The sequence below is a fragment of the Trichoplusia ni genome, chromosome 1 (genome assembly GCF_003590095.1).
Source record: "Trichoplusia ni isolate ovarian cell line Hi5 chromosome 1, tn1, whole genome shotgun sequence".
NCBI lineage: Eukaryota > Metazoa > Arthropoda > Insecta > Lepidoptera > Noctuidae > Trichoplusia > Trichoplusia ni.
In genome coordinates, this window is record NC_039478.1 from 1,600,163 (window position 1) to 1,625,084 (window position 24,922).

The window sequence follows — 24,922 nt, forward strand, 5'->3', positions numbered from 1 at the left end:
ATCTTTGACAGTCGTTACAGGTAGTCAGAAGCTTGAAAAAGTCTGACAGCCAGTCTAACCAAGGGGTATCGTGTTGCCCAGGTAACTGGGTTAAGGAGGTCAGATAGGCAGTCGCTCCTTGTAAAACACTGGTACTTAGCTGAAACCGGTTGGACTGGTAGCCGACCCCAACATAGTTGGGAAAAGGCTAGGCCAATGATGAAGTAGGTATAACTGGTGTTTCGCAAACTAAAGACGTGAAGTGTAAACTACAGCGTCACGGAACAATATGTTATCGAAACATGTATCGTCGGCAAATCGGCGGAACCAATACTAAGGTGCACGACTAGAACTGAATATTTATCCGACAAAACTCCAAGTACCTACTCGCAAAATCCTGACTGCATGACACTAACTGTTCACTATTTCACAGCTTGATGCAAACGCTTCCAATTAAATGTAAATCTTGTTAAAGTTTATTTTGAGAAATTTCATTTGTTATGCAACTATTTCTTGGAACGAACAACTGTAGTAGATCATATTTAAATGATTTCACGCGAAAGCTTTTACTTTTGCTTCGCAGAATTGTATAAGTGTTTTCTATCTCTTGTGATGTAATATTGAAGCTAATTTCCTAGTTCTTAACCTGACGTGTGGGACACGTCAGTTCAAATGTTAATCGTTCCGTCACAGTTCAGTTTATCGTATTGCACGCGTGTCATACGGCCTCCGTAACGAACCGATTCCGCGGTACGCCAATACTTTCGTTTAATTATATTCTAATGTTCTGTGACAGCCATACCATAAATCTTGTGGAAGAAAATTTTGAAACGTAGATCTGCAGCGAGGTTTTCTTAAGAGCGATAATACTGTCGTAGTCAGTTATTTTTTATTATTGTGACTGTCGATGTATTAAAATTGCAAAATGTTTATAAGTAACCAATATTTAGAACAATTGATAAGATGACGGATAAACTTTTGTAGAAACTTCAATAGATCAAATAGAAATGTCATTAACCTATCCAAAATCACTAAGAAGAATTCAATTGGAGGTGGAAATCAAGGCATCTTACCTCGTGCTTGCGTACTTGTTTATATAAACTCTTTATTTCTACGTATAAATTGTACTTTCTCCGGGTCATGAGGCACGGATCCGCCTTGACGATGGCGAATTGTGAAAGTTACGAGTAAGCGTAAGGGACGCACTCGTTTATGCCCCATGTAGTGAAATTGTGGAACGTAACAAGGTGAGAATGCGATGGCCCGAATAAACCTTGATATACGACCGCTCACTGCATTTTTATGTTATGTTGCTTTGTCTAGTGAACCCTGATTTTTTAAGATATATAAAGCTGTTCCCTCCATTTACAACGGTCAGATACACTGAACTAACAAAATAAATAGAGATGTTTTGACTTTTCAACCTTTAATCCTCTACTGAAAATGGTAACTGCAACGTTTGTCTGAAGCTGACTCCTAACTCTTCATTTATCCAATTACATTTTCGTCACGTATCCTAAATTGGAAACACCCTCTGAAAATGTTAGAAAAGACAATTAAAACGCTTAATAACTCGATTATCGAGAAGCCCGTGATATCTGAACAAGAAAATATTTAATAAACTCCTTGCTGTATCAACTGTATCCCAATTATCTGATCGAACGGTGCTGCGTCCGATCTCATTCAGGCCGTTCACTACGATCACACCAAACAGGATTTATTCTGTTGAGTAAGGGAGATGGCAAAGCGTTTAGTGTAGTTCACTATCTCGCTCCCGCAACGTCGACAGTACTGGCTTTGATAATCCTTGGTACTCTTACAGGTCCTTAATTACCGACAAACATGTCCAATTTTACACTTATTTCATAAAAATGTTAAGGTTGTACCTGACATATCTCGATTGTAGCGAAAATACTACCTTTATTTTTGAACGAGACGAGATAGAAAACTTACACCGTTTGCAAAGCGGTTTCTCGTATATTGGTATAACGAAATAATGAAAAGATGACATGAAATATACTCATATGTTTTTTTGCATGGGTATTTTGACGTGCACTTTGGACCTCAAGCGGCACCGTTAACTTAATAATTATTTTTGTGTGTCTTTCACTATATTCATCAGCTGTTTATTAACAACTATTTAGTCTTTTTTGACAACGTAGTGTAGATGCAGAGGTTGGTAGCGAGGATGTGTGCCAGTGACAACAAAACACAAAGGAAAGCTAACTCTAAACTATCCTTTTTAGATGTCTTCTGCACTAACTCAATAACACACTGTATGGTCGACAGAAAGGAGTTTTCTATCGAGTCTGGGTTTGACAATGGGTAGCCTGCGACTGTGAACAGAAGGATTATTATTTTATTGCATTTAACGTCGTGTGACGCTGGTTTGTTTTACCAGTTATGGCATGTTATATCTACTTTCCGAATCCACGCAGAGTTTAATGACTCGGACCTCACTCTCTTGCATGAGATCACGAGCAATTCGGACTTCCTTATAAAGACGTTACCTTTGCCCACGCTCGAATGACATGCTCCAAATAAACTCTTCGATGTTTAAATAAAATACGGTAAAATCATGTAGGTATGTTTACCTAAAAGTCACAATTCACTCTCCCAAAGTAATATTGAAATGCTTTCTATACAAGACCGACATCCAAGGGCTGAAAAGCTGACGTGTGAGTACAAGTCTTGTCGGAATGAAATTTGTCTGTAACGGGCTTTATAAAATGTGCGGCATGGAAACAATTTTTAAATAGCGATAGTCGGAAACACAGTGCACGTGCTGGTCACAGATGACAATCAGTAATATTAAATAGATACAGGCAACTCGTTAGCGCGCGGGCACAACAATGCGGTGAACGGGGTTTCGGATCAGATAAATATGAATTTGCAGAATCATAATTGCACTTATCAAAAACCTTGAGAGAACACTGGCTTTTGTTTCAGTTGCCAACAATGGTATGGACGCAATATATCCACTCGCACAATGCACCCGAATACATTTTAAATAAAGGCCGAAATGTGCTTCACACGTAAACATAATGAGTGTATTCAGAGAAACAAACCGCATCATTACTGATTACAAATAACTTTACGATGACAGACGCGTGTTATATGATGATACTGCTCTCATAAAAAACAATACCAATTACTATATTGGATGTCGAGTTATAGGAACTCGTTGATAATTACTACAAATTATTTGTAGATTAACGGGACCTCTACCGTTAATCCTAGTCTTATAATAACATGTCTAGCTGTGTCATTAAATTTGATGTTAATGTTCGTTGAAACACATTCTTCACTTTCATAAATGTTGAGGCCTACGGCAAAACGTTTGGACACACACAAATACTCGTTTTTAGAATTTGTGCTCGGTAGAGTACGGCTGCAGAATTACCTTTTGGAGTACTCCAAAAAACATTCGCAATAATATAGCTAAGGTTGTTTAATGAAACAGTTGAACCAATCATAATCAACTTCATTGAGCTTCTTGATACCAATAAGTATTATATTTCGCTGGTTCAAAACTTCCCGTTCATAACAAAACTTCATGCCCACATCAGTAAACTCTATCAATGTAAGCGAACCTGAATCCCATTACAACGAGTGTACATTGTTACAATTAGAACGAACTTTAAACGAATCTAAATTTCCATTTTAAGAGGGATTTAGTCTGGGATGTCTATTCGTGTTTACCCAATAAATTACTCGGACCGTTTTCGACAATCTCTCCACATTCGAAACTTAATTTTCTTTCAGGCGATCGGAAGTTTTCTATTAAATTTCTATCGATGCGCTGGCGATCGGTCAACACAAATACAAAGTAATCAAAATTGTTAATGAAAACGCTTGAGAACCGAATGGGCGGTGATTAGGGATTTGCGGCCATTTTACTTTGGAGCGGCGGGGGTTGCAACGAAATCCCCGCAAAATATACGTGCCTATATCTATATCTACAATCTTTTGAAGATTGCACACCTGATCTGTCCGCAATTTCATTTTACAATTGCATTACAAGAATCTAGCTTTCAGTTCTCACCGTAGCCAGATTTCATCCTTGTACTTTTATTGAAATATTAAAAGGATATTTTAGTGTTTGTATTTTTAAATAAGGGCATGATCTTGCTTTGAGTATAGTTATGCACTACTCCAACACATGCATACTCATAATATGAAAGCCGAATCACGTCAATGTAACTGGTGTCAGAATACAGCAGCGACATAATCCCTATGATTAACCCTAACGTTGTTTGGGACTGTTTGGAATGACGCCTCATTATACCGGATGGATGTTTACCCGAGCTAACAGGGTTAAGGTGTTACTGCACCCAACTTCGGCGGGAAGCCAACTTAAATTGCAGCGCTATATTAGTTACGCACAAGCTAATGACATGACCTAATATGCGCCTTGGAGAATTAGTTCGGCGTCGCACTATTAGATGTAATACATCATACAGAGAACCAACAGAAAACCAATGCATTTATTTAGATTTATGAATACAAAAAAATGTTCTAAATGCTTATAACGTAATATGTAATACAACAAAACACGAGCAGTGTCTAGCCGATACACGTATAGACTAATTGGTGACCGTAACGGAACCAGTTCGCAACTATTCACAAGAGAATGCTTCCGAAGATAGTCTCCAATCAACGTCTAAGATGTCTTCGATATCTGTGTATCGGGAACTGTGTTTCATCAAGAAAGACATGACTTGCAAAGTACCTAACAATACATAGGTAAGGATAATTAGAAACCTGTACTAGTGGTTAATGAAGCAAACAAGGTTATGAGTAACGAAGCCAGTAGAATCATTTTCAGTTTTACTTATTTTCAAAGGAATAAATGAACAAGCTATTGCGCCGTTGTTTTTAGATAATCAAATGCGCTTTCTCCCGCATCGGTGTCAAGCAGCAGGCTCATAGACTTACAATCGCTTTGTATTTGCATGTGCGCACGTAAGTGACTCAAAGATTTTATGAATTGTAATACAAGGTGCGGTGTTGCTGCGGCATAAGGAGGCATGGATTAACGCTAGTTAGCTGTGCCGCGTGGTGCGCTCCACGGAGACAATTAAAAAAGTTAGCGAGCGGTCGACACTCCCGGACGCACTGGAACACGCTCCTCCATATTGTATGATAATCTGAGAGAAAGCCTAACTTTTTCCAAAACTTTGCTTCTACAATACCCGCACCGAAATAAATTACAGCCGCTCACTAGAATTTCTTTATTAGATTACACTATAAAACCGAAAGTCGGCAAATTGAAATATATAGACTAACCCGATGTAGGTGTGTTTACGGTAAGTACATAGACTCAGCCGCCGGCGTCGAGCACCGAGCGTAGGTACGCACCAGGAAAGTGTGTGGCGATATGTAAATAATTGATACAATCCTAATCGCATACAAGATTCCTTTATTACGTCTCAAGTGAGTAACGCCGTCAGATCAGGTTAATGTATTTTCTAAGAAAACGTCATCGTCGTACACAGAAACTCAATCTGTTAATGTGGAACGTGTGGATTTTTTATAATGCTTAGGAACGAAGCTAAAAATTCGATTTCATCATGAATGTTAGAGCCATGTAACGGTAACGGAAAACCGCAGGCATTTCCGCAGGACGGAGCTATACTTTCCACTGTGTATAATTGAAATAAGTAAAATCTTCACATGAAACGCGAATAAGTTAAGAATGTATATAATTAAACGGTAAATTTTACACGCACCCCCATAAACGGTAATAACAAAAGTTTCGCCCTGTGCTTATGAAACAAGCCCAAGTTTTGTTAGTTAATCACGGCGTTCGCCTAAAATACGCATTCATACGCAATATCTGAATATGTGTTCTGTAATTGTGAGCAGTATTCAGGTTCCTAGCGCTCACCGCGGGCCGTACAAGTACTGGAGTCGTTATACTTCCTCCAATTACTGGCTTCGATCTCAAAATCCTGCACTAAAGTGAATTAAAGGAATAATGACGGATAACGTGTATTTATGAATGAACATAATAACTAACACCCGTAAGAAAAGAGTAGTAATTATAAAACAACATTTAAAATGCAAATTATTTGGCTCGGCGGTAATCGTGTGTAATCTTAGCGTATAAAAACCAGGGCGCATATCACTACTTTTTAAAGTAAAGCTGTGGAAGCGAGACGCCGATCTAAGACATATAGCACCATCTCGCTTATAAAACTACAATGACCTTAAAAACCTGTAGGTTTCAAGAAAGTACTGATTTCCATATTTCTATTAAGTCTATTATGTTGATTAAGGTTTACTGGGCCTAATACCACTACAGTTGCTCATCGCAGCAAATGTAAAGACTTATTATACTGGTCTTGTCGTGTATTATGTGAACTTATTTACACAGCGACAGGCACAAACAACGTTACCGTGATTGTGGAGTTTTTCATCAACTTTTTACTTCATCTTTATTGTGACAGTGATTTAAAGATGTTTTTACTCACAATGCAAACGTTTTCGGTGGCTACGCGTAATTTGACAATCGACCTATCTGCGTATTAAAGCACTATGACCCACAGTGCAAATACACTGCATTTTAATAAATTATGACGTATGAAATTTTGAAACATCGAAAACAATTTCAAATATTAAAATAAAAATTCGTAAAATGATTTTTATTAAATATTTTGCTGTTTACTTTTCAGCTCATTCATTTTCAGTGGTATTTGATCTCCAAACAGCAAATCCATTTCGATATTGGAAAACGCATGTGAATATTTAATCTCGTACTTCAAGTACTTTGTAATCACATGTGTATGTGTATTTACCATTAACTAGTGTAAAGGTATGATAAAGATATGAAAGAGTATAATTAACATCGACTTAAATCCTTTTTGGGATCGAGGAAGCATGTTGTATGATGTGAATTTTAGAAAGGAGGTTGCCTTGTTTGTCTTGTGCAGAATAAACATGGTAGGTACTGGAGACAAGATCTACTGCATTCAAGAGGCAACAGTCATAAGGACCATCGAACGTTGCTATTTGGAATAGCGTCGTCTATTTGTACTAGAGCCTGATCTAAGACGCCTCACCTCGTAAGTTCGGATACAAGGCTTGTTTGACGACGGCTTAAGATGACACACGTTCTACCTCCCGACATTCTCAAGCTATTAAATATAAAGTTTCACAGACTTCTGACGGAACATTTATATGCACAAGAAGTTTGCACGCCTTGGGAGCCGTCAAGCTTAAAACCGCTGGAAAGTAATTCGCTAATAAATTATATCAATGAATGTTCATTATTTGATGAGGGACATTAAGGGCTTTAATCAAAATACGTACCTATATCGAAAAAATGATTTCGAATCTATAGATTAGATTTGTTACTAGCATTGTGAACCTCAAATTAAAATTTTGTCCTAGAACTGAACTCGGTACCTTTTGAAAATGAAGACAAAATCTATTTTTCGTCAAATGCAATTTCTTCCCTTGTGGGTTTTCATCGGAGATATATCATGACTAGTCAAGCGTGAATTGATTGAAGCGAAATACTCAACGCGAAAAGACAAAAGGACTAAAGAAAATTGTGCTATTCTTAGTCAACTTATTACCGAAGACTGCTAGGGAGCGGAACATTAAATATCCCTTTGCCAGTTTTAATATTTATTTTCTTCTATTTTGAGTTGAGTTCCGGCTAGCCAGGTTAACGGCCTACAAAGAATTGATAGCAGAAACTACGGACACAAAGAAGTTGAAATAATTTAATCATATTTCAAACTAAATACGATGACATTACAAATAAAGCCAAGCTAATATCAGGTAAATTTGAACAACCAGTATTTGTGAAGAACATTTCTAAGTTTTATCGATGATAAAACGACCTAAGCCGATACAACTTAAGATTTTCAAAGTATGAAGTTATCGTTAGCTGATGAGCTTGTAATTTCTTGTTTTATTAAGTATTTCATGTTTTTAATAATACCGCAATCATTTTTGTAAGAGTACCTACTTTTTAGCTGTAAATACAAGTCTATTCTTAGTGAGGTGAACATGGGCGCTTTGAATCGAAAACAATGAAATAGGAAATCCCAGTTGCTATCTATACCCACTAATATGGACAAAACTATTAGTTAAATACTGCTATATAATATACAAAAAAAAAACGAATTAAATGTTTTACAACCTACTCAGATAAATACCAATTAATGGTTCAAATAGTAAGATTTAAATATTTGCGAGAAGTTGAACATTTGACCTATAGACAAAATTGTGTTAACGCCACGTAATTGTTTTAGCAGATTAGATATAATTAGTATTGCGTTCTTATTTACTCATAGTAAACGGGTCATCGCACCGTCCGTCAGGCGCTAACCGGAACTGGCAGCACGATAAAACTAGCTTCCTCTAATAACAAATACTACGAGTGTTCACACGTCGCTCATTACTTCAATACCCATTTAATAATTACTTTACAATGTAGTTTATTTGCGCCACATCGGAACAAGGCCAAAAAGTTGAGGATAACGCAACAAACTAAAACTCATCTGAAATGCCACTTAATTACTTATGTCAGGGTCACGGAACTGCGTCTTTCTTAGGCCCTGTAATTTTAGTTCTTTTTCCCTTTAGTCGTAACACGACCGTGATTAAATATGCACTTACCTGGAGTCGAATTTGTGACCGTCGTCCAGTGTGCCGGTGTAGTGCATGGTCAGCATGTCCCCGTGCTTGGACTTGACGCTGCATTCTTCTGGCACGCTCACGACGTCGACCTTAAGTTCGGTGACCTCAGGGCCCGCGAAGGTAGCCCCGGCTAAAGCCAGCACCGCAAACACGCAGCGCAACGTCATGGCGAACTTACGAAAAGTTAGATCGGTTTGGAGAGAGAAAACGCGTGCACCGTCGACTGCGACCCGTGTAGAACTGAGCGGGTGCCGGCAACTTGGAATTTGGTTAAAGTTTGCTGTTTACCGCTACATCGCAGTGTGCTGCGCGCCGTCCTCTTTCAACGTAATTCACGTAGAGTATTGAAGCGAGATAGGTATATGTTTGTCAGACACATCATCTGGATGACGCGGCGCCTCATCGTATTTGCCACGCGAGCGATGACGTGATCGTCATTCGCGCCGTGTAACACTTTTACCCAAAACTTGCCAACTTATAAAATTTATTAATATCTAAACAATTATATTAATCAACAACGAGATGACTTTTTAAAGATATTTACTTGTTATTTATTATTTTTTTCCCAAATAGCAATAGAACATAGGCACACAGCAAGTATGTTTTATTATTATATCTAAATGTTGCTACTAGTACTATTAAGCTGGCAGTTGAAGTGTTATTTTTAAACATGAAGGAATAGTAGTTCTGAAACTTCTAATTTCTCATTTATACTTTGATACGCCGCCGCTAGAATCTTATTGGAAAAAGCCCGTTATTTTGTTTCAAATAGTCGGCATTTCGAATGAATTGTATAATGTCATTAAACCGCATTGTGTTGAAATACCATAATAAGCGACTGAGGGCTAATATTTCTTTACGTAAAAAATAAATCTATGCTCTGATCACCGCAATGTAATTTTTATGAGACCAATTGGCAGTTATTTTGAACAGAAAAGAAAATGTTTATCAGATTCCTGCCAGAGATCTCGCTACAATCAGTACATGTATAAAAAAGGACCATATTGAGATATTAAAATCGGCTAGAAACTAAAAAAATCGTTTGACCATTAAATTATGTATAAATGATTTAAAACGAGTGCGTATACATTTAAAATGTAACCTTCTTAGGCTAATTTTGTATGCCATAGATGAAAATGCTGGCCGAAAATCGAAATTTAAAATATTTCGTTCCTTCATCTGAATTCAAATGATATGCGAGGTGTTCTGTAAAAACAATTGTCTCGGGATTGTCAGTACTCAATCAAATCGCAAGCGAGATATATACTTATATACAACTGTAAAACGAGAAAAAAAATCTTAAAATCTCTCTAAACGTTTGAAAAACAGTGAAGTTATTTCCACGAATATTATTTGGTCTTTATTGACCGTTTTCGGCTATTCTAGTACTCTTACAAACCCTTTACAAAATGTAAGTACTTCATCATATAATTTATTAGTATTGTAATATTGGAAGGAGTGTACAAGTGTGAGGATGTTCATGGGGGGGGCTATCTCAGGGTTCACTTCCTAGGGCAAGGCAAAGCGTAGCTTTTCCTGGTATGAAAGCCTATCCCAGCGGTGCTTAAGTGGTGATACTCTCGACTTGTCCGCTTCTGTTGTTTGATACTCGTGGCGCCTATCCCAGGAGTGCTTTTTGCTTTTTCTCTGGGCGAGTCGTTGGCTCATCATGGGAAGACTTGAGGGATTAGTATGCTTTTTCAAACTTGTAATGTTTCTTAAGGTCTATGTAGGATACATGCGTAGGGCAGTTTGTAGCGAGCTATGTGTGAGTGCCGACACAACGGACCTGCTTCAGAGGGTCACTCTTCGAGATGACCAATTCTTTTCACTGACCGGCTTAGGGGTCGCTATAGCTATATGCTGGGGGGTGGAAGTTAATGGCTTAAATAACTAGGAAAACCGCTCTGGTGTCTACGACTCGCGATAGCTAGATCGGAACATATAATATGGTAGGTAGGCATTATGGGTCCCATCTTTTGAGCAGACTAATCACTACTTCTGTTGCGGTAGCATCATATTTTCAAGCCAAGAAGGGGTCGGAATAGCTTTCTGGCGATTCCGGTCCAGTTCATTAGGAAAACAGAATTGGTTCTCTCATGGAGTAGGGATGGTGGATAGGAAAACAGAATTGGTTCTCTCATGGAGTAGGGATGGTGGATAGTCGCTGGTATAGCGTTTAGAATCCTATGCAGTGCTGAACTTCCTGACACATCCTTTAAAAAAATCATCCGTAGAAGTCTCCCAGATAATGTGGGCGATCTGAAAGTAAATCACTAGCAACTAACAGTAAATCGGAATAGTGGTATTTATGATCGTAAACTCGAGAATAACTCTGCTCTTGTAAACTAGATATATTCTAGTTATTGATAGACCTCCCAACCTCTCAAAAAAGAGGAGTGCCGTAAACTAAGTTTTAAATAATATGTTAAAAAAAAAATTATTGTCTGTAGGTGCGGACCGTGTGGTGGATGCTGCGGCGGTGGCTGCTGCGGTGGCTGCTGTTGCCCCTGCATCACTATCTACACCTGCTGCACCAAGATTTGCTAGTGGCACGAGTGGCGCCGGACTTCGCAGGCAAGCCATGGTGCTGGCGATGGACCGGCGCGCATCGATGCCTTTCATGTTTTGTCTTTTTCGAAGTATACTCCGTGCAGTTATGTGGAAATAAACTATTATAAGTAAGCTACATGCTGGTTTAATTTTATTTTTCTTAGTCATTTATGTACTTTCATGTTTCAGAATCATGTTTTGACTTTGTTCTCAACACCGGATAGGCACATAATTAATGCACTCGAAATTGTAGGTAGGTAACCAAGCATGCCATATCTCTTTTCAGCACATTGTAGATTGCAACAAAAAAACAAACAAGTAATAAAGAGTTAGGTAAATTCATTTATCAGCGGTGCAGTAAACCGAATTGTTTTAAATTTAAACTGGTGATAGTGACATTTGGGTCAAGTGTCACCTTCAAACGCAGTGACGGGCTGTCGTCCAACGTGATATCAGGAATTCAGGATACAATTTTACTATTCGGCTATTCGGAATGGGATTTTTTAAACCTAGCTTAGACTAAACTGCTTTTTATTCTATGAATTTAACAACCTAGTTTCTATCGTTCGTGGTGTTGTCTCCATGCAGACTCGGCTTAGTGTCAGACACCTGCTTCCAGTAACCTTTCTCGATAAGATGTTGTTTAGAAATAAATGTCTCGACTAGTGACAAGAGCCCAGAGGTAACAGGTATTATGCCAATCTGGCAAAAGCTGCGAAGCCATGAGTTTTTACCATAACTTTCATAAAAGATACTGTAGACTCGAACTGTCTTTCCTTTCCAGATTTCCAATTGCTAGACTGTCTCCTCCAATCCTCTCACGGTTCCCTTTCCAGCACCATCTCGAATCAGCTGACGGGTACTGAGTCCACTGTGTTTGTTTGTGTATGTATGTTTGTAAACTGCTGGACCGATATTTATGAAATTTGGTTTTGAGGTAACTTACACTTTGGATTAACAAATAGGCTACTACTATCCGATTTGATTTTTATTTTTAGTGATTTATTATCGCGATTTTTTTTTACAAAGTGATAATAACAAAAACACACCGACAAATTAAAATAACTCTTTTTTGAAGCTTAGCCACTTTCTCTCTAGATTCCAAGTTCTAAGAATAATTGATGGATTTCACATCATGAATTTAAAATATATTATGTAACTAGCTGTTGCCCGCGACTTTGTCTGCGTGATTTTCAAGATGTGAAAAACTATGAAGTTTAATAATAACGATCATCGCAAAAATGTAATGCAATATTGAAAATGAAACACTTTTTTACATTTAAAGCTTAAAGCAAGCTTTAAATGTAAAAAAAAGTGTAAAAAAGTCTCAAGATTCATGTTAATACTAAATTAACATGAATCTTGAGCGGCCCAAAGACTATCAAATGTTTGAATCAAACAAATTTCATCGTTTACGATACTATCCTGGTGTCAAATATTAGAGAAAATATTAAATAAAAAGAGGGGTTTATAACTTTGACATATCTGCCTGCCTGCCTGTCTGTGACATCATAGCTTCCGAACGAATTGAACTATTTTAATTTAAACGTGAATTATGTGCGAGTGTTCGTTTAGACATGTTTGACAAATCGAGCCGTTTAAAAATAGGGGGGGGGGGTGCAAGTAAGAAAAAATAACAGAAGGTATAACTCAGTCTTAGCACTTCTGCTAAAAATGTTTTACTTTCGAGTGTTTTCTATTTTCTAAGTGGGTGAGTTATGATTTTCGAGCACGTCTGTTCTTGGGTCGGCCTACACCTGAAATTGCTAGTCGGATTATGACAGTGATTACTGTAACCAAAGAGTTAAACCAGAACCATATTACTGAGGCCCCGCTGTCCGTTCGTCTGTCTGTCACCTGGCTGTTTCTCAGGAACAGTGGTAGCCAGACAGTTGCAATTTTCACACACGATGTTTTCTGACGATATAAAGAAGATGTCAAATTATTTTTGTGGACGGAGCTGGTGAAGTGAGAGTCGGGCTCGGTAACTGTGGATTTTACATAGTGTCATAAGATATAAGATTTTGCAAAATTCAGCCCAGATAAACGGTTTCCTGAAAAAAGTTAGGTTTCATTGTCCTCTTAATTATTAAACTGATTTTCCTCACAAACGAAGGGAATATTTCCAAAATAAAAAAAATGGTAAACGTGTTATCTTGGCCCCCTAGTGTTTTGATCATGATTTGCCTTTAAATTGCTGATAAATAAATAGCGTGATTATACAAAAATATCAGACACCCTTTTTTTAAATTGACAATGACAAAAATCTAAAGTATAGGATATGTGTAATTTGTGATGTTACAACAAAGCAAAATATGAACATAAAAGTGACTTCATTACGTATTTTATTCGTTAACCTACCTGACGATCATTGAAGTAAAATACCGTCATGCAGTAGGGCTGCATAAATGGAACTTAAATAAAGACTACATGAGGTTGGTTATGAGGTTACGCTGTCGATACCGATAGCCAAAATGAATTTTCTAGACATTGTATGACGGATGTAAGTGCTGATAGCTAAACGCTATTATCAGCCTTATTGGGGAAATTTCCAAAAATATGTTCCTAATCCTCGTCGGTTTAGCTTTGGGATCTCAGAAACTCATTCAGTCTCGTTCCTTTCCCTGTTTTTACCGAAAGAAGAAAATTTTAAATAAGTAGCGATTACAATAAATAGTTAAAGGATTTTTTGGAAGTACCACGTGTGCGGTCTCTGTAATGGCGGATGTAGACCGATGAAATCGTTAAAATATTGAAAAATCCCAAATATCAGTAGACATTGTTCTATCGATAGATACATAATGTTAAAAACCGTCTAGCGTACGCTCTTATTCATTGATAGCTTTGGTTTTATAGATCTTTCACATTGCATACCTATTATGCAGTTTTTATGCAAGTTTTCTGGGCTTTAATAAATACTTTTGGCCTATGTAATGTTGCAAATTTAGGAAAACATTATTTCATTGTTTGAAAGGCTTTTTTTTTGTTTGAAAGTTTATATTTTTGTTGCTAGTTGTTACAGATGAACCAAAGTAATAATTAACGGAGTCGTTCAGTAATTTATTGTTATGCATAATTATAGATGAGATCAATGTGAACTACATGCAACTTTGGATTGAGTGTCACTACGAATGATTTGATCTTGAAGTAGCATCGCCAACATTACCCGAGCTAAAAACATATACATATAGGTACATATACATTTGAATTTGAGTAATTTTAGTACATCAATAAAAATAAAAATAATTGAAGTTCCTTTCTTTCAAGAATGTATCCATTACGGTAACAATTGCATAAAAATACGTATTAGTTTATGTTTCTTTTATTTTACTTGTGAAATAGTCGCGGTAGACTTTCAGAAAGAGAATAAAATGACTAATTTTGTGAAAATGATTTATTTTCGAAAAATCCTATTATTGCTCTGCCAAAAGTCTTAAGATAAATAGCGTGATGTTTTTTGTGTAAATTGATAACCGTGCTGCCTACTACTCAATGGGGTGAAAATACACCTCATAATTGTATTACACGATGTTACGGGTGAGTCCAAATATTTAAAACTTTACTGCTCATGCCCCCTGCAGAGTAGCGTTATGGTTTTTGTATATTTGTTGTATCATGTGTACGATAAGGTTCATGCAAAATTTGAACGAAATATATTCAGTAGTTTATGAGATAATTTGATATTTGTTTATAGATATAAAAGGCTCCTGCTCACCCCCTGTAACGAAAAGCGAGATAATAAGTAAAAAGTATGTTGACCGGACCTCTCGTTGATATTCTCTGAAAATTTGAATCAAATCTATCGGGTACTTTCCAAGATCTTTCCGGACATACATACAGACAAACAGACAAACAGACAAACAGACAAAAATTCTAAAAATCATATTTTCGGCATCGGAATCGTTCGTAGACCACCCTGCAATTATTCTTTTTTAAAAATATTCAATGTACAGTTTTCACTTTTCTACAATTTTATTATATGTATAGATGTGCTTAAAACTCCAATCAGCGTCGTGAAGCATCGACTGATCGGTCTTTACAAAACCGAGCTGTATCTGGCTACTAACAGCACGATGTGGTGCTTCAAAGAATCTGCTAATGATGTTGCTTCGCTCTGACTACGTACGTAAAGTTTGTATTCTGAGTTCTAGGCACACTTAATGAGCCCTTAGAGTTTGTTGAACAAGTTAGTAATAATTGTATCATTCAAGAATAAATTCAATTGCAAAATTACCTATTTGCATATTTTAAAGTACGTATAATTTGATGAGAGACAGATTTTATCCCAAGATTAAACGAAAACATAGCGTTCTTGGTAGCAATACAGTTTACAACAGTCATTATACAAAACTCTTAAACTTCAACTTCATTTTTCGTTCTTTCCGTTTCAACCGCAACATTATTTCACTCCCAGTTCCTATTATCGACAGTCTTTCATTGAACGCATCGATTACGTTCATGGAAATATTTTAAATACAGCAAAAATTATCAGTTCGTACATCCGATAAACTGGACCAATAAAACGGAGACCATGGGTACCCTACCTTTGTAACTGAAATATTCTACGCCATACGCTTAGTCCATAATGCCCGCATACTACGCATATAGGTCTACCACCACATTTTGGTATTGAAAGCGTGACAGTCATACATGGCGTAAAGCGGCATCTCTCTTCCAAACATAAAAAAGTCCAGGTGCCTTATAGTTTCATTTTAACACTGGGGGCAAGGCGTACTAAGCCTGCTTACAGTCGGCGTCTGACTGCTTTTCTTTTGAACGCACTCTAAATCTCTCTTAGCAACACTTGGTATCTTGACATACACAAGGTTAATAACCTACCAGCAAAATAAGAAGAAATCGGATCTCCTTTATCCAAGTAATTAGTAAGATGGGAGTAGACGTATGAAAGTATACTTTTTCGTTACAAAAGGTACAATTACCCCATACTCGTACTATACGAAAAATCAATATAGTTCGTAGGACGTGAAACCTTCAATCAGTAGACAAGTCTTCAAACAACACATTAACATAACGACTGACAAGAATTCAAGCTTACATTCTTACTTCCCCTTGTTCGTACTTTGAGACAATAAACTTGAGATACTAACACACACAGACACTCTTTAACAATTCGATGCATTTTCATTTAGCTTAGCAGAAGATGACGAGAAACGCGAGGCACAATCCTACGTAGACTATCTCACGTTAGTCGTGTGAGCCCATACTTCCCATATTAAAATCGCAGCGAATATTTGCACAGCCGTATTTAATTACATTCAACGAATGCATCGGTTTGTAGGAGTTATAGGAGGCTTACCGTCTAACAGACGAGGGGGATGTAATTAAATTTCCGTGATGAGAATGTCTGTGGTCAATATTTATCGAACTTTTTAATTAGGATATTATGAGCTTCCGTTAATGAGGTTTTCGTACTCGAAACTCTTCAGTTTACCTGTCCAATTGAATACTCCATTTATGATATGGAATTTCATTAATCGCTTGCAGATATTTCATTGCTATCCGGATAATTGTCTGCTGTTTTACTCGCGTAATCGGTATTTCAAATTTCTGGATTGAATTTATGAATGTTTTTCAAACCAAAATTGGCGATAATATCATAGACGTTTTGGAGTTTTGATTATAGTTTCTATCGAAGACGAAAATGCTTCAAAGTCGAAAATGAAAATGTTTTATTTCCAAAATGCGAAAAGGCAATTTTCTATTAAAAACAGGAAGGAATTTCCGCAGCCTAATAGTTACCATTCGAATACAAGTCGAAGTCAATAAAGTATTGGATTAAGTAATTTGTAAGTACTCTAATAAGTTGATATCGAACCTGAAGTGTATTATCCTCTTCATCTGTTTGCCGCCTCCATGACTTGTGGTCAACCGCGATCTGCTTTCGGTTCACTGAGTGTAGAGCCAAAGCAAGTTGAATTTGGACTGTAATTCTGTTAAAATTTGTTTCCCATTTACTATCTCACTGAAAACAATCATTCTGAAAATTTATCCTAGAAAAGGACTTTCTTTTTCTGATTACCTGATTACTGGTGTTCTAAATCAGGGGATTTTTTTTAAAAGCTCCTATAGAAATCACTGCATCCGAATGAGTTCATCCGTTTAGGGGCCGCCCCAGTGCCATATAGAGGTACATAAGTCAGTCAAAGTAATAAGTTACTTACAAATATGCCTTGAAATGCTTGGACATATTTTTTCGGAACTTGTCAAAGAAATATCGTTAAAAAATAATTTAATAGAAATCGGTTAACCCATTTAGGTTCTATCGTGCAACAGACATACGCACACATAGCGATCAAACTTATGTTGCTCCTATTTTGCGTCGGGGGTTGAAAAAAGTTAAAGTTTTGAATCTCGAAGTACGGTGTATCAAATACCTTGGTACGGTTTTTTTACGCATCCACAAAACATTAAATTCCTATAGTGACGGATTCAAGTGTTCTTAAGCAACACCCAACAGTAAAAAGTTGTTTGAATGAGTTTTAGTTGCCGAGTATTGATGAAGAATTTAACCTTATGCTGTTGCTCGGTTTAGTTTTGCCAAAATCGAAATAATTTCGTTGCTTGACAGCATATTTACTAGAAAATTAAATACAATAATGCAGCTGATCTGAAAAACGTTGTTTTGCCTTATATGAAATTACTAAAAAAAAAGTTGCCATGTTGTGGGAAAAAAATAGTAGTCGATTCTTAAGCCAACTAAATACAATTTTGTAAAAATCGGTCAAGCCGTTTAGGCGGAATCTACGGTAACTAAAATTGTGACATTTCGATTCCCACCAACATTTCTCTAGACGTATCTTCTACATTAAATGTGTGCCTAATTGTAAAAGCTCAGAGCGTGTTCGCTTTCAGCGATATTTATGCAGTTTTAATCCAATGCAATCACGGACAGACTATTTATTTGTCCATCAATTATTCCAAAGCACGTTGCATTGCAATGTCCATTAGGAGATACTTTTAAAACCCGTTCGCATCTGTTTTTATATTTATTTTAGTCTACGTTTTAGTAAACAATGGTGAGAATAAAGTTTCATATTCAAAGTTTAAGCGCTGTCGCTTGCTAGCAGACGTTCAAATAAAATACTAAGTTTAGTATTGTTTTGAGTTATACTTAGATATCTAAGTATATTGTTTCCGTGAAATTTTCTAGACTAATAACAAAATTATGTCTTTAGAGTGCTTTTCCAAGGATGTTGACTGGATTTGAAAAGTTTAAATGCGTTTCGTTTAAATTGTTCTTCATTATAATTTAAGTAACGGATCAGTTGCTTTTTTTTCTGAAATATCAAATTAAATTCTATAGATATAGCATTTTAAGTGATAGTTTGCGACTGACGAGATGATTTGTTTAACTTTCCACCAAACTGGTCACTCGCAGCTCGTGAGGGAGACTAATGGAAGAAAAACAGGGATTCCTTTAAGAGGAGGAGATTACATTAAAGGCCAGCAAAATATTACTAATTTCATATTTTAAGAGTAAAATATGAAAAATAATTTTGTATTACCTACTCGAACCGTAAAGGCACAAAAATGTATTTAAAGGAGGCAGAGTATCACTCAGTTAACACTCACTGTCCATCCTTCTCCAATACAGTAATGGTGGATATTTGTACAAAGAAGTATTTTCGTTGCTGCGATAACAGCAAATAAAGCAGAATAAAATATATTATTATAGTAGTTGCTCTCATGTAACGAATATAATTTCTTCCGTTTTTTGCGCGGCTCTGACTCGCACTCATATTGATCATTAAACAAGAGCTCGGATTGTACCAATAATTGAATGGAAAGTTTCCTCCTCAAACGAGAGCTAAAAGATTGATTTTATTACTACGATACTGACTGTTGTTGCAACTTGATAGAGGAGTATGTTCAGGACCCCAAGTCCGCCAATTGCAATGGCCGATGTATGAAAGGCAATTGGATTAAATTTGACACTGTTCGTATTCTCATAAGTATTTTGCCACTACAATGATAGGAAATTTCGAATTACTGTTTTAGAAAATGCATAGGAGAATTTAGAGTTTCGTAATTTGAATCCTATTTCTAGTACTTCATCGCAGTGGATTTCGATGGGCTAAATTGATTCATGGATTGGTACTGAGATAACGAAGCTGAAAACAATGTCTGGAATCAGTAGATCCTTATGATTTTATTGAATATGTTTGAATTTTTTCAGTTACAAGGTAACATACAGTTATCCAAACAACAATGTCGATTTGTTCTCAAGATTTGTTTTGTATAATTTATCTTATTTCCTCGACAACTTCTCACGCTTTCAAGTTTATTATTATACTTTTTAAGTCAAACTTGTATAAACGTAGTATATGAGTTATATTTAACTGATGTTGAAACAGAGATATAATTGGAAAGTACTTAAGTAGTCTCTTCTCTTTTGATAAGTTTTCAGAAATAATAGGATTTAAGTTAGTTGACGTATAGAGAGCTCAAAGAAAGTTTCACTAGCTACTTAATTTTTGTCCGTACACAATGTTTTTATTTAACGTTTTTATTAAACTTCACAACAAAGAACCCTGAATTCGTTTCGACGTTTCTACTCAAGGTAGCAAGTTAGGAAATGTCAACTTCAGCGAGCTTAAAACATAAGTACCCTATACACCCATACCCATAACTTTTTATCTATTTTGAATTTACCTATTTCATTTTATTCCATCGACCACCCATCTTACTGTCTGATTTTCTTGTAAGTGGTTTACGGGGCATTAAAAACACATGCTTTTTTGTTTTCAACTTTTTCCTAAACAAAACTGTTGCAGAAATCTGGATCAGAACTTTTAGTAAAAAATAATACTGATAAATATTGATTTGATGCTTTTGTTGAATTGCCTTGGAAACGTCACTAGACTGCAAACATTTACATTTACGAATATTAAAAGAATCCACTTCTCTGCTTACCCACTAAAACATGTATCCGATGTTTCAAATAAGTAATAACAATTACTTTAAACAACACAAATAAACATAATCAGAGAGCCTGGAGTTGTGTAACTATCTCCCTCTTGCATTGTTTCAGAAGGGAGGGCCACTGGTGAAAGCGTTATATAAAATAAAGCCGTGCCTGAAGACTAATATTTGAATAATAGAGGAACCACCGTGTCCTCTCAGATGGCTGCCACTTGCATTTCCTAAGGCCGAGACACGGTGGCCAATGAGCGGTGATCGGACCTTCTTTGTTCCTTTCGTACATATTTAATAACGTAAAAAGCTTATAAATTGTCACGCTAATTACGTTATCAAAGCTCACTCGGAGAAAGTTGTTAATTTGCTTGCATGTAAGCTATTGGTATTTAAAATAAACATGGCAAGGCTCTTATGTAACATGTTTTTAAAGGCAATATACATATACATATATATGGTTGATTAGTTCCTGGAATGCTGTATTAAAGTTTTTCTCAGCAATGTCATGTAGCATACCTATACTGTAATTAGCCGGCATGCTAACTAATCATATCAGGTTGACTAATTAATGCTGTTTCGCCATGGCTTGTCACAAAGCAAGCCCCAGGAAATTAGTAATGTACCACGTGTATATTATACCGACAATTCAATATGCGTTTGCTATAGATGTTTCGGTAATTATTGGTAGTACAAAATGTGCTCGGTTTTTAGATACAGCAAAGTTATGTTACGAAAATATTTTCATGTTTTGGTTTGATTGAATTGGCCATCTTACTCTAAACTTATTTTCTCAAGGGCTTAGTAAATTTCCATTTTCGCGATAGTTTTTTCGCGGAAGGCAAATTTCTCTCACGAACTGATTTTTAGTTTAGATTTTAAATTAAGCAGGTGTTCGATGGATATAAAATCCGCTATCCGCTGCACAGCGAGCCACCCTGCACCCATTCTAAAAGCCCGTCCATGAAATTACAGCCACTAAAGCCTCCCCCACTTATAACAGAACTTTTATGGAATCGTAAATTGTTTAGAAGTGGGTTGTGTTAGCTGTCTCCAACGTCTCTCGCCGCTAGGACACCTAAATTTTCTAGAAACTTCCTTCATTGCGGCGACAGTGTGCAGAAACTGTTACCGTGATGTACGGGCGCCGGGAGGCTGGCTCGCGGGCAGGTCGCGTGCCCCGACCGACCCGTCGTGTCGTGCATATGGAACCTCTTTACCGATACCTCCTCGGTTTTTAGAATGATATATTAATTATAGGTATATGCAGCTCTACTAGGCCACTGTAATATAAATTGTTTTTAAATTGTTTTCAAACCAGTTATTTGTATTTGGAGAATACTTAAATGGTTTTTGTCAGTTGGACTTAGGCCTTGTGGACGAGCGCAGAAAAGTTACAATCTATCTATCAAGCTTTGCCTATTATATTCTGGCATTGTGTGCCGGTCAAACTATAATCAATTCAGTTCAACTAGAATTCGATTATATACAAACAAAAACTAAAGTTTGACAAGTAGACCGTAACAACATGGGAACAAACCTGAAGAAATGTCATGTGACGAATTTACCGTCATTATTGTATACCGGGGGGATCGTAGTAATCCCAAGAAAATAACGAAGGTAAAACACAGTTATAATCATATTACTAGGCGAAGTGGTATGAGTGACAGTTCATGTCCGGGGAGCAAGCGACGGCCCTAATTCGTCTCGAGACTGACAGACGTGATACCGGGGTATTTGTGCCTAATATAAAACATGAAACAAACGAAACAATATGCATTATAACCCATATTTGACTAAAGACAAACAAATGAATCTATCCACTAAACCTATATAAAATCAAAGTTATTTAGTTTCATCCCTCCCTTTGCCTGTTATTCTCTAGCAAATAAATTTAACTTATCTCCCGGATTTTGGACTAGCCGAAATTTTGCCTGCAGACGTATATAGTGTGACAATGCAATATTATAATGGCATTGAGCAGACCCTAAATTGAAGAACATGGCAATTGGCACTACTCCGCAATACTGGAAACGGACACATATCTATCGAGTTTAGATGCGTTTTATTTCCATTGCCGATTACTCTGATCCTATTTCTACTTAGCTGCTTTAAAGCTTGCGTTTAAAATATACTTTACGTAAACAAAAAATCTTATTCTAAAGTCTAAATCCAATTTGTACTACGTCTACTCTGAATGTTTGTGACATGCATGCCACAAAGAGTTTGTGAAAGATTTTTATTACGTTGACACTGTATTATGAGATTCTCCTTAGCAAACTACAAATATTACATTGACATAGGTTACATTTTGGATCATAAATCTATTCACTTAAGATTAAGATTATTTTTGATTTTTGACGACCTCCGTGGTCGAGTGGCGTACGCACCGGTTTCAAGGTGTCGCTATCTCTGAGGTCCCGGGTTCGATCCCCGGTCGGGTCAATGTAAAAATTCACATTTCTACATTGTCTCGGGTCTGGGTGTTTGTGGTACCTTCGTTGTATCTGAATTCCATAACACAAGTGCTTTAGCAACTTACTTTGGGTTCAGAACAATGTATGTGATGTTGTCTGCATTTATTTATTTATTTATTTATTTGACTTTGAAACTAGACAGTTCCGTTTCTTGTTTGCAATACATTCTTTAATGTACACAGTCATATTCTACCTCGGGATTATCGTCTTTTTTTTTAATGAAATACGTTTTTTAATTTATGAACCGTCTGTAGTCTGTAGTGTAAACAGTTTGGAGCGTATTTATTTGCTTTTTGACGTCTAACTAACGTAGATATCACAGTCTTACCTTACCTCTGCCACGTAATATTTAAATAATTGTCTTATATTTTGTAAGAAATTAAATTAGATCTTCACGCTCGAACCGCTTAGTCTCCCAGTCTTCATAGTTTTAAACAAGTGTGCAGACGAATTATAGAGCAAACTTTGATGAAGAAAATTTCGAAGCGAAGTATTTTGAAAATTGATTTAAGTTTACACTTATCTTGAGAAGCGTTACGAACTTAGCTACGAGAATAAACATGTTGGCTTATTGAAGTCATCTAAGGTATGTTACATTATTTTCTTTTAAATTTAATTAATTTAAAAGCAAAAAATTAAAACTAAAAATAGTATTTTTTTTATTGGACTGTACTGTTTTTTTGTAAAAATTATGCAATTATTCAATACTAACCAGTATAAAGTTGATGCTTATAACCGAAAAATGATAATGACAACTAAGTCCTAATTGGAACAAACTGTCAAAACTTCTGTTGTGTATCTCATTACTTATATATCGAAAAAAAAAATAGTCACTATGTGATGAAAACGATAATGCGGTGGGAGTCGTAATGTAAGCCGAATTAAATGTAATTAGAGTATACGAGTAAGTGGTAACGTACAACAGGTTAAATATTAACATGCTACGAGACAACTGACATCTGATTAATAGCCTGTCAATACCTCAGGGACGATCCGCTACGAGGCTACGACTGTGCTACGACACTTGGATTATAAATAAACAAACACAAACACAGTTCGAGAACTAGTGTTATAAACAATATTTCAGTGTAACGTATTCAGTAAATAGGCAAGGCGGAAAGTTATGAAGCAAATTTATGAAATGGATCAACTGCTCGAAGGGCCGAATAAAGTGGTGTTCGGAGATCCGCGCAAGTGATGCGATGAGGCGGAGTGAGAATTACTAGAACCAAAAAGAATAATACCAAATTGTTGGCACAAACCGACTAGACGATTTCTTTCTTTTTTTAAATTTCGTTTGTTATCTGTATTTTTAATTTAAATTAAAGCCAACTTTTATACATCCCATTGCTGGCGACTGACTTGTCATATAGGGCATTTTAGCATTTTTTTGGATTACTCAATTTTCATCCTTGTAAGGCCTGTAATTTTCTCTGTCGGACATTTACAAGAATGCAGATTAGATCTGACAAATTTTGTGCTACCCCCACTTCTGCTTGAACATTCCTTCATAAATATAATCCATGATCGTATTCATCCATCATCTCTACCATATTCATCTCTGTGCTAGCATTGACACCATCCTCTTTAGACAACAATAGATTCTCATCAAACGCTTCCTCTCCTAACAAAATGTTTGAAAGGTTTCCTGAAGCGTCTTCAGCGGAGGTAACTTCAATCACTTTGCCCGGCAAGCCGATCCCGCGCTGTAACGAAATGTTCAGACTGCACGTGATCAGGGATCGCGATCAACCAAACGAATTGTGTCTTACACTTCCAGCAATTAAAATAATACTTGAATAACTGAAGATTTCGTCCTAGGTAAATATACTGCAGTTCTCGCATGGTAAATTACGGTGCAAGATGTCAACGAATCACAATAGGAATTGTCATTTAAAGATAACTATGGTATCAAGACTGGTCGTAATCTTTTATACATTCGCTTTATAAATTCCCTGACTTATTGAGATAGAACATAATAGATATTAAAAAGTTAAAGATTACAAGGAGCTGCATCTTTTTAGTTACAAGTTGGTATTGCAAAACTCGTTCGTTTTTCAACAGTTACAACTGACATTCAGAACGAAGTATAAATAAATTACTAAGGTTATTCATTTTATCTGCGTGTACACATTGTTAATTTTAAGGCGTGTTAAGCATTATCGTTTACAGCCACCATTTTCCACATGACTGCCAAACGTTGGATTAACAATACGAGTCTATAAAACGCGTGTCCATCAATATAACTATTCAGTCTCCTGGTGTTTACAGTTCAGCTCAGTTGGTAAAACATTTTGGATTTATTAAAATGGATAATATAGGTT

The 24,922-nt window shown here is 36.5% G+C and overlaps 1 long non-coding RNA gene across 1 annotated transcript; it reads left to right on the forward strand.

Moving 5' to 3' along the window:
• The first annotated feature begins 9,854 nt into the window (after positions 1–9,854).
• LOC113504972 lies at positions 9,855–11,323 on the forward strand. The gene is made up of 2 exons (XR_003401595.1): positions 9,855–10,045; positions 11,088–11,323. It is a non-coding gene; the product is annotated as an uncharacterized LOC113504972 (long non-coding RNA).
• Positions 11,324–24,922: the final 13,599 nt, after the last annotated feature.